The following is a 12,024-nucleotide window of genomic DNA, read 5'->3' on the forward strand; positions in this document are numbered from 1 at the left end:
ACAGAAACCACATGGAAGGTGCTTGAACCATAGTGAGTGAAGTAATTCATGAGGTCCATATGCCACTAAGGCTACTAATAAAGTTCAAGAAGTATTGCATTGTGATGGGCATTCCAGGCCCGTCTGCTGCAGCATAGCAACTCAGTCAGACAGCGACAGAGGTACGTAAAACTACCATGGATCAGTCTACTGCGGGAATAGGTGACTTAAAGCCTCAAACTGAAGGGCTCTTGCTTCAGGAGGCGTATAAAAGTCCTAAAACCCATGTCAAAAAGTCCATCCACAAACATGCAAAGATGACAAACTGGCACCCTTCCAGCTAATATTATTTAAAAAGAAAATAGATGTCTCGCCCAGGAGGCCATGATTGTTCTCTGGCGTATGTCCCAGAGGAGAGCACTGCAGAGATATACGTGCTAGTGTAACGCCAACAGATCCTGGTCGCCGGGATTGAACCTGGGACCTCTGGAGCTTAGTGCATGAGCCTCTACTGCATGAACTAAAAGCCCTGTGGCTGTTAGCTAAAGCTGTAGAGCAGACTCATTTTTTTTCTCTCTCTAAGTGGTCTCAGGGCCACTAGATGGGACAGAACACCACACACTGGAGGTGTGTGGGTTACAGTAGCCCCAGTCCCCTTGAACTCAGATGCCAGGATGGTTCGTAGGGCAGCAGCTTTGTGTACACTGCTCTGATAGCATGCCAGAAGTTAAGGAAGAGCTAAGAAATGGGGGGAGGGATAGCTCAGGGGTTTGAGCATTGGCCTGCTAAACCCAGCATTGTGAGCTCAATCCCTGAGGGGGCCATTGAAGGGTCTGGGGCAAAAATCTGTCTGGGGATTGGTCCTGCTTTGAGCAGGGGTTGGACTAGATGACCTCCTGAGGTCCCTTCAAATCCTGATATTCTATGATTCTATGAAAGAACTTGAAGCAGAGGCATTTCATCCCTGAGAGGAGTGACCTAGGATACTGAATTCAGTTCTGAGTTGCCCAAATATGAAAATGATATAGCAAAATTGGAATTAAAAAAACCAACCCAAATGATTGGGGTGCTGCAGGAAACAATGCAAGACATAAGTTCACATAATTTGGCTAACTGGAGACTAAGAGGGAGCATGATGTTAGCCGGGGTAGTCAATAGGCAGATTGTGGGCCAAATTCTGATCAACAGACAGCAAAATCTTTTTATTTACTTATTATTATCATTATTGTTATTATTTTTGTATTCTTTTCTCTGCACTATACATTGACCAAGAAATTCAGACCATGACAAAAAATAGTCTGCCCCTGCCGTAAGCATTCAAAGTGTGTAAATACCGAGAAAGGTAAGGAACTGATTAGGGTGATGCACAGAGGGTGTAACTAGGAGTATTGGGCTGCAGTTAAGATTAAATATATTTAGGCTGAATTTCAGGAGAAATTTCATAAGAATGAGACCTATTGAATGGTGGATTAGTCTCCCCAGGGAGGTTCTGGCACCACCATTGCTTAGCACATTTAAAACCAGATTGCACAACGCACTGGCAAACATATTGTAGGGAACAAACCTGGCCTGGTGCTGAGGCAGGAGGGAATGGATTAGAGATAATAAGATAAAGATGTAGAAATATCTTTTCCATCTCAAACATCTGTGATTTGATCTCTATAGAAATATTGGGATTGGATTTATTTCCCATAAACATTGAGTGTGTTAGTTTAAAAGAGGTTGAGCCAAGTGGAAATTTTCATACATTGATTTTTTTTTCTTTTTTAAAATACCATTGTAGGGTGGGTGGGGGAGTTATCTGTTCCAGTCAAAGCAGTGCAGTTCTACCAGCAGCTAGCCAGTTACCAGTGCCAGTGGCAGTAGCTGTCCCATGGCTGACCAGACCAATAGCAGAAGATGTTTCTATTTCTGTCATGATTCAAATGGCCATGAGTGAAGGAAGCTCATTTTACTTTCCTTTCAACTGTTTCCTAATCACAAGCCTTTTTTTTCTGCCTGGCGCATATCTGCAGTCCTAAACCCCAGCCCAGCTTTCATGTAGCCAATGGAAACGGACATTCCCACAGCCTGGGACTTGTCTAATATTAACTAAAGCCTCCTATTGCAGTGTTATCCTTCTTTCTTGTTCCCGGGAAACGGTTTCTTCTTGGAGTTCTGATTATTATCCACTGTAGTATCACTTTTATACTTAACTTGCCAAGGGGACTGCCCTCACTGGGGCTCATTAAGTGATCTACTAGAGCTTCTCCATCTTTCACTTCTGTGACTTTTGTTTTCTGCTCTGTAAGCATGAAGCTTCAGAGCCAAAATAAATCCAAAACATTAGCCCTTGCTTGTAAAAATGCTGTCACCAATCCATTATTAGAACCAAATATTATAAGGAATGCTTTAAATTAGCACCATCCTTTAGGACAGTTAGTACATTTTTTTTCCCTACTGCATCTTTCTACGAGCAAGGTATAAGAATCTATGCAGAACTGAATTCCTCCAGGCAGTGACCCTGACTTCAGCTGGGTCTTGTAATGTGTCGATCACACCATTGGCTCTTAACAGATAATAAATAAAATGAGCCACCTGTGCATCTGCATGGAAGACTCATCCAACAATTCTGAAAGTCGCAAGAACTCCCATGAACTATAATAGGTCCAAGATTTCCCCCTCGACAGCAACAGAAAATGAAAATATATGTGACATGTTATTCTAGTTTCTTAGCTCTGTGCGCCAATCCATGCATTTTTGAATTTTTCCATGTGTCACATTTTTCTGCAGCTTTGTCAAAAGAAACAGTGCCTGGTAAATGTATTTATATTTGTAAAAATGCTAAAAAGGGCACCTGTCTGCATTCGGTAGGCATCCATGACATGAGAATTCAGTGCAAATATTACCCTAAGTGCAGCAGTATAATTCAACCCACCACCCATGAGCCAGGCAATTCAAAAGGTCAAATCATGTCCCCACCCACTCAGTCCTCTATCCCTTCATTATTCCTCTTTATTTCCAAATGCCTGGAACAAAAGATGAGCTTTGCAATATGCCCAGAAAGTTATCAGAATCAGGCAATTATGGACCAAGGGGGAAAGAATTCCAAAGTCTCATGGCCCTCACAGAACCTGCCTGCTAGCAAACTCTCCCTATTTTACAGTAAGACTCCTGCTCCAGCACCAATTTTAATCGGAGCTCTAACAGCCATGTTAGCACCATGTTAGCGCCATCACAACATATAGCTGTGAGACATGGCAACTTACCAAGAAAAATATGCAAAACTGGGATGCATTTCATCACAAATGTCTGAGAAGAATATTGGGAATAACAGAGAGAGATAGGAAGACGAATGAAGAAGTCAGAAAAATTTCTGGACGAAGCAGCCTCTCCACAAATAATCTACAAAAGAAGACATCAATGGCTGGGACATGTGCTGAGAATGGAAAAAGAATGCTTAACAAATACCGCCCGTGAATGGAAGCCAGAAAATGCAAGAAGAAGAGAAAAGAATACTGTGAATAACATGGAAGCAAACAGTTCTGAACGACATCAAGCACCTCAACGTGAAATGGAAAGATTTGGAGAGAAAGGCAGTTGACGGGCAAGGATGGCAAATGTGGGTAGCCCAATGTGCAGCAAAGCATGGGATGGACTAAGGTCTAAAATAACAGCCATGCAGAGAGTTAGAGGCCAAACCCAATACCTTCCATTCCATTTAGAAACCCACATGCAGCCAGTACAGAGTATGGAGCAGTGACTGAATATGCTTATGGCGAAATCCCCTGCTTACCAAGCAGAACAACACATTTTGCCCAAGCTTCAGTTTCTGGGTGTAATTAGGGTGTAGCCTTATATAGCACTTTTCCTCAGTAGCTCTCAGAGTGCTTTATCAAGGAGGTAACTTATTGCAGTAGCCCAATCTTGAGGTGACAAAAGCATGGATAACACTCACAAGGTGTGCATCCGAAAGGCACTGGCTAATGATGGTATAAAATCTAAAACTCTATAAATTAATCTTTTATTTTTGTCCAATAAGATCCATGGCCCACTGATTAGCACACTGGCCTAGGATTTAGGAGATCTGTTCCTGGCTCTCCCACTGGTCTTCTGGGTGCCCTTGGGAAAGTCCTTCCCTTCCTGGGCTTTAGTTTCCCCAGATGTAAAATGGGGCCAGTGCTGCTGACCTCCTTTGTAAAGCACTTTGCAATATACTGCTGAAAAGTGCTATATAAGAGCTAACTGTTATTATTACCAACAGAATTCTCTTAATATACCAGAGATCACTATGGTAATTTAACACTGCAATTCATTTTGCTTGCACATTTCCTGCACATTGTGGTATATCAAGCTTCAAAGGAACTGAATCCACACATATGCATACACAAAACCAGAACAGAATTACTAGTATGGTACTAATCAAACAAGTCCTTGCATTAAACTGTATCCTCCCAAAAGCCAAATTGTCCTAAACATTCCTGCTATTAGATACCATTAAGTGAAATCAACGTAATTTCTTTTGAATACAAAGGCCAGTTCAGATTTTTACAAGAATTCGTATCTCTGTTGCTAAATGAACCAAGATATAATTGCTCTATGATTACCTCTGTTAATGCTTGGCATAATTTAACATAATTATGATTAACTCCGTGTACTTAATGGGGCAGGATGTGTGCGAGTTGATCTTATATTTTTCTCTCTGTCCGGGCTGTAATATGTAAGTGATTCACTCAACGTTAGGGTTGGCCAGAAGACACGAATTCCGTTTTACAACAAATTTAGAGGGTTTGACATTTGGTTTTGTTACTCATCAGAATAAAATCTTAGACCTTTCTAAAGATTTCATGAAAGAACAGAGATGCTCACTTCAAAGTAGCCATTACCTAAGTGGTTATGGCCCTCAGCTGGGGTTAGGGAGAACCAGATCCAAGTCCTGACCCAGGCAGCGTAGGGATTTGAACTTGGTATCCCACATCCAACATGATTGCCCCAGCCACTGTGCTATGAGTGGGTAGGTCTCTTCTCTCTGGTTTCGATCAGAAAATCCATCCTGGACCTGAAAAACATTCCCAACAAAAATTGTATTGGCCCCAATACGTTTCCATGGTAAGTTTCAGTTATGATGAAGTCACATTTTTGGATAAAGTTTTATGAAAAAATTCCCAAGCACCACTCTACTCAACATGCCAATTTGTATGTAGTACCAGATCACCCCCATCCCTGTATATCCTGTGATGGGCAATGCTGTGTTTTTTGCCTGAGAAGTGCAGGTTTTCCACGTGAAGTGGAGTATGTGTATATCCTGGAGAGGGAACAATTTCAAGTACTGTGTGAGATTCCATGGCCTGTATTATGCAGGAGGTCAGAATGCATAATTATAGTCCCTGCTGGCCTTAAAGTCTATAAATCTGCGACTACATAGGCTCCCCAAAACACAGATTCAGATCTCAGTAGTCTTAGTTCTGCATCATTCTGAGGCAGATACATTCAGAAAGCTAAGTGTAGGTCTTTCAGATGGGCCAAAGCATTGAGGTCCTCTCTGTGCTGGATCAGCATGGGCATAAATAATCCCATGGCACTTTTTCATAAGAGGAGCTCTTACACTATGGCAATGAATGATTGAGCAATAACTAAGATGGATGGATGATGGCGTTGTTAAATTCTCTCTCTCCTTCTAACTATGTACGGTTGGATGCTGTCCTCTGCCCCAGTGGTGGCAGCATTTCAGGGGTGCTTTTTGATTATAACTTTGTGAAGCCTTGTGGGATGAAGGCAGCTGTAAATGTCAATTATTACTTCTTATTACTGTAAAATATTGGTTGTGCAGAAGATGATTGTGTGAGTTAATAACAACAAAATCTTATATACCAGCTTTCCTCCTTAAAGGTCCCAAAGTGCTTTATACCTAATCTTTCTGTCTAATCTAGCCAAGCATCATTTTCCCCACCATTGAAATACAGCTGCCACTTGGGTTAGAATACAAGAGCTGTTTAACAGTGCACAGAAACAGTAAGTGTCTGTCAGTCCTCATATAAGTGGGTATAAATCCATTAAAGACCATTAAATCCCACTTGTTTATATTGACTGTCCCAAACTGAAAAAGGGAATACTATCCAACTGAAGGGGGATTTTCACATTATCCAATTAAACTGCTGGGTGAATTTAAGGCAGTTCAAATGTATTGATTGATGTATTGGGAAAGTAACTAATACACATCTATACTTGAAAAAGTTTCCGGGGATCTCTAATGACTAAAATAAGTTAGTGAGATGTATCCCCCAAATGTGAAGTAGTCCCTAGACCCTGGAATTTTGGAATTGGAATATCAGCAACAACACTTACCAAATTGCCCCTGTCTAGCCCACTATTTTATCTGCTAAACGGCTAGTTACCAAGCAGGACTTCTGATTCTTGTCCACTTTCACCTCAAAAGGAGAACAGTTAGATCACAAGTGAATCTGAGGTAAGAACTAGTTTGATTAATATTTTAGAATGGATTTATAGGGATTAGTGGGGAACTGGCCCAGTGGGCATCATTGCTAAGTGGAGCTGTATGCTTCTCTCTTAGGTACCACCAGAAAGATATGAACCTGCAGGATTTATTGCTTTGAGGTTCTACAAACAGCTTCCTTCCATAAAGGAAGCAAATATCTTAGTGCAGATTAGATTTTTAGTTGTTTAGGGCTCTAGAGTTCTACCTTTGGAGACCTGAGTTTAAATTCTGGCTGAAAATTACAAATGCATTGAGTTGTCTGGTCCCTGCCTAACCTCTAGATTCAGAAGATGTTTGTCCACAGTTAAATGTGTGTTGAGGAAGAGGAGATTGCAGAAGGGAGATCTACCCCAGCTTTAAAAGTACCTTTTGGGTGTCCTGTGTAATTTACCTGCATGTCATTTGTACATTTCACAGCACTCCCCAAATGCTTGCAGCCAAATGAATTTGCCATCTAAGGCTCATCTTATCACAGAAGCCTTTTTTCTTAAGCAGATCTGGTTCAGCCAGTATGTGGCCCGCTGTCTGTGTAATGACCCGTAAAACTTGTTTATGTTACATTAAGAAATGAGGTGAATAAAGCTTAACTGCAGAGTGAGTGGAGGACTTAATTAAATGAAGACATAACTCACCCTTATTGAGAGGACATATGACTACTCTGATGCCCTGGCTTTTTCCGCATGTCTGAATTGCAGATTTATACATTCTTGAGGGTAGTGGAGAAGTTACACAGGTGGTCATCAAAGGGAAGAAATCAGACCTAGACCTTAACTCAGAGGAGGCTGATAGCTTCAAGGTGGGGGTAGAGGAGAAAGGCTGCAAGAGCTGATCACATCTCACTCTTTACTTTCCCTGGTTACTAAATTTAGGGAAGAACTAACAGTAGCTAAGGGGGAGGGTAGTTTTTGTTGCTGTCATATTTTGAATCCACAGTCACTTGGATCCTCATGCATCTTGCAATATCAACACAGTTACATAGTTTACTACTGGAATTTTTTATCACATCCATGGAGTTCACTGATTACCAAGTTTAGGGTCAGAAAGAAATGTCTCTCCTCCCCTCTCCTTAGGGCGAAGTATCAGGCGTTCAGGGTTTTTGCATTTCCTGGGAGCACCAAACCAGGATCTGCTGCTTAGGATCAGAGGGGAGCTCATATTGGATTTTGCTGATTTTCTCTTTGAAAAAGTCAGGAAGATGTTGTGTGGAAGAGGAGGATGTGGGGCAAGAAGGAAGAAGGGTTTTAGAAAGGAATCAAAGGTGGCAAACAGTCAGGTGAGAGGGCAGACAGAGAGAGTGGGTAAGCACTGCTGGTGGTGAAATGCTGGTGAGCATCACTCCTAACTAATTACCTTTCCTCACTGATGATGTGGCACTTCTCATCTAAGCCAGAACTCTGCCATGCAGAGCTGCGTGAAAAAGAAAAAAAAAATAAACTGAACTTCTTCGAACCTCAGGAAAAGTTCCATTCAGGTTCAGTTTCAGGATTGGGATGTTCCTTATTTGATTGTATCCAGTTTGTCAGTAATATTCTGAGAGGGGTGAATGCCTTACTTCCTGTGGTGGATAGAAGTTGGTCAGGCAGGAGCTTGGCTTCAGGGATTACCCCTTAGAGCAAATACAAAGGTTTGCAACGTGATGCTGGGTTCTGAAATGAGCCTGCCTATGAAGAAATCTGGGATCAGCTGTGTGATAGTCTTGCAGCAGCTGCTTTGTTGGTTGCAGAGTATAAGGTACTCGTCAGGAGGACAAAAGTTACCAAAGGTTGACAGATGGCTTATGTCAGACAGACCTCCTGAATTCTCATTATGTAATGTAGCGGCAGCATGGGCTAATGATCAGAGCAATGGGGAGGGAATGGCTGTTGTCATGAAGTTGTTTGAATAATACCCAGAAAATAGCAATAAAATTTTGGTCCAGAGTATTTATTTTGTTAGTTGGTTTAAGGTGCTAGTGCACAGCTGGGCTATTACAAAGGACTACAACAAAGAGTTTCAGTGTTGCTCTGGGATAATGCACTCACTGGGAAGCTGTGTTCAGAGCTCGGGCTGGTCCCAAGTGACATTTGTTCGGTGGTCTCTCAGTCCAATCTCCAGTGGACATTTGATATCACAAACTAGCCCATGTGTTTTAGCAAGCTAGCACAATTGTCTGTCTGTGCACAGGAGAGGCCCAGATTTAGAATGGCAGGGGTGTTGCAGGTCAGGACTGAGGTATATTGACAAAGCTGCCCCAGACTAGGAAACTGGGAAAGAGGCATATTGGCAAAGCTGTGTGTGATTCAGCAACAGCTGCAAATCAGGGTGGCCATACGTTAGTAAAGATTTGTGGGGTGCCAAGCCTGGAATTCCAAGGGGAAATACAGGTGAAGATTGAGGTGCATTGACAGAGGGGTAAGAGAGGCAGGAGTGGAAAAACAGAGGAGGATCCAGATGAGGAGTGAGGAATGCTGTGTCAGGGCCCTAGGCCTGGAATAGCAGAGAGATAGAGGTCAAGCTGGACAACGGAAGGAGACCCAGCTCTGGAGTGGAAGGTGTACCACAGTTCTGGATGGAGATACACTTGGCGCAGCTCTGTGTTTGCATAGTTTTTTCTCTAGCTAGCACTTCCAGTCAATCACTTTTTATGAGCAGTAAAACATTCATCCAAATTATAAAGAGAAAAATAATAATAAAAGCTTAATAATTTTCCCATTGCTGACAAGTAATGACTTTGAAAAAAGGCTGCCGCAGACAGCTCACGGGCTCCTCCTCATGCCGTCCAAATGCTCACTTGCTATCCTTTTGGTCATTTTTTCCCAATAAAACAATGTATTTATTTCTACCTCTGACAACTGTTTGAAAAGTAGTATGCCTTCTGCACACCGCTGTATTATGGACGATGTATTAGGAGCCATATATCCAGCATGCTTTCTTTGCGGGTACCTAATGACTGTGCCTCAGCTCCATAAAGAAAAGGGCTGTGACAGGTTTATTCATCTTTTTATTTCCTTGTGCTCTGCTCCCTGCTGAAAATGGCTCCTTTCCACTTTAGCCTCTTTTGGTCTTGTCTGATTTGTAAATGTCTAGTGAATATCAATTATGCAGGTGTTAGTAAGTGCTGCTCCTTGCCAGCACCCACAAACAGCCCGTGACAGCGAGGAGGGGTTACAAGCACCTTCGTTTCTAGAGATTAAGCTATAGCTTCAAACTTCAGACGGGAAGCCTAGCGAAGGGAGAGGGTGAGTTTTATCTTCAAGGTCAGCAGGAGGCAGAGTTACAAAAATTAAATAAAATACACTCAATCTCTGCACATGCGTGTGAAAGGCTTTCTCTCCCCCCGGCCCTCGCCTCTTGATCTAACTGAACTATCTGAAACCATCTGATGTTGCCTGTCCAGCCCATGTCAGCCCCCTGTGAGAAGTTAATATTCTTTGACATTGCTAGCAGAGACTATAGGGTTTCCTTTGGTTTACCATCCCAACGCGTCACATACTTGCATACATATATTAGCTACATGTGCTCACTGGGAAATACACAGGGAGTATATACTCCCCACCCCCCACACACTTCCACAAACATATTTATACGTGCATTTACACACAACTGTAAACATCCACATACAGCTTGCACACATGCGTACACTCACATAACCATTCACCCACACCACACATGCAGATCACATAAACTCACACAGCTGTGTACGTAATTGATGAAAATAGCTATATAAGAGCTATATTGTTATAATAGCTTCTTCTGAGACCCATGCACACTCCTATATGTGCAGTACCTGCACACTTGCACACATCCCTGTACTCATCTATGGTAAGAAGTGCCATACTGGATCAAACCAATGGTCCATCTAGCCCATTCTGTCTCTGACAGTGGCTACTGTCAGACACTTCAGAGGGAATGAACAGAACAGGGCAATTCCGACGATCCATCCCCTGTCATCCAGTCCCAGCTTCTGGCAATTGAAGGTTTGGGGACATCTGGAACATGGGGTTGTGTACGTGACCATCTTGGCTTGTTGCCATTGAGGAACCTATCCTCCATGAACTTATCTAATTCTTTTTTAAACCAAGTTATACTTTTGGCCTTCACAGCACCCCCTGGCAACAAGTTCCACAGGCTGACTGTGCATTGTGTGAAGAAGTACTTCCTTATATTTCAGAGGGGTAGCCGTGTTAGTCTGGATCTGCTGCTTTTCCTTATATTTGTTTATTAATTTAGTTGGATGACTCCTAGTTCTTGTGCTTTATGAAGGGGTAAATAACACTCCTCTATTCACTTTCTCCACATCATTCTTGATTGCATGGACCTCTATCAGATCCCCCTCTCCTCTCCTCTCCTTAGCTGTCTCTTTCTAAGATGAACAGTCCCAGTCTTTTTAATGTTTCCTCATATGGAAGCTATTCCATACCCTTCATTGTTTTCATAGCCCCTCTCTCCGCATCTTCCAATTCTAATACATCTCTTTTTGAGATGAGGTAAGCAGAACGGCACACCATATTCAAGCTGTGGGTGTACCATGGGTTTATATAGTGGCATTATGATATTGTCTGTTTTATTAGCTATCCCTTTCCTAATGGTTCCTAACGTTCTGTTAGCTTTTGTGACTGCCACTGCACATTGTACGGGATGTTTTCAAAGAACTATCCATGATGACTCCAAGATCTTGTGTGGTAACAGCTAATTTGGACCCCATCATTTTTTATGTTTAGTTGGGATTATTTTTCCCAATATACATTACTTTGCATTTATCAACACTTCATTTTGTTGGCCATTTTGTGGCCCCGTCACCCAGTTTACTGAGATCACTTTGTATCTCTTTGCTGTCAGCTTTGGACTTAACTATCTTGAGAAGTTTTGTATCATCTGCAGATTTTGCCATTTCACTGTTCACCGCTTTTCCCAGATCATTTATGAATATATTGAAGAGCACTGGTCATCGTACAGACCCCTTGGAGGACAGCACTATTTAAGTCTCTTCATTCTGAAAACTGACCATTTATTCCAACACTGTGTTTCTTTTCTTTTAAAGACTTACTGATTCATGAGAGGATCTTCCCTCTTATCCCATGACAGCTTAATTTGCTTAAGAGTCTTTGATGAGGGACCTTGTCAAAGACTGTCTGAAAGTCGAAGTACACACTGCCACACATGCAGCAATCCCATCTATGTTCCTGTACACACTAAGCAGCACATGTGTGAGCCCACCCATGCATACAGAATAGACTCCCCCATATTCCCACACAGCATGGACTTCTCCCTGTGTCTCCACACACTTCCACATATACGTACATAAATACATGCAGAACACATTAGCACTTAAACATCTTCCTCTCATTTGCAGGTGACTGCAGAAAGATCACCTACACACAACTTCAGTCTCTTACAGGGGTATGTGCGAGGATTGTGAACCTATAAGGACTGAGCTCTGAGCAGCAGAGACAATTGAGGCGCACAAATTGATCTAATAGCAAGCTCTTGAGTATGATACAGAACTTCATGTGCAGGCCTTTTCTCATCTAAGTGCTTTTCTCTGTCAAAGCATTTCCTTTTCAGCTCTGATGTGGATGGGAAGAGCTCAT

General features: G+C 42.2%; 1 protein-coding gene across 27 annotated transcripts in view; it reads left to right on the top strand.

Annotated features, from left to right (window-relative positions):
* Positions 1-12,024, top strand: part of NRXN3 (neurexin 3) — a 1,481,114-nt gene that overhangs the window by 1,375,152 nt on the left and 93,938 nt on the right. The gene's annotated exons all lie outside the window — the stretch shown is intronic.

This window comes from Gopherus flavomarginatus, chromosome 5 (assembly GCF_025201925.1).
Source record: "Gopherus flavomarginatus isolate rGopFla2 chromosome 5, rGopFla2.mat.asm, whole genome shotgun sequence".
In the NCBI taxonomy this organism is placed as follows: domain Eukaryota; kingdom Metazoa; phylum Chordata; order Testudines; family Testudinidae; genus Gopherus; species Gopherus flavomarginatus.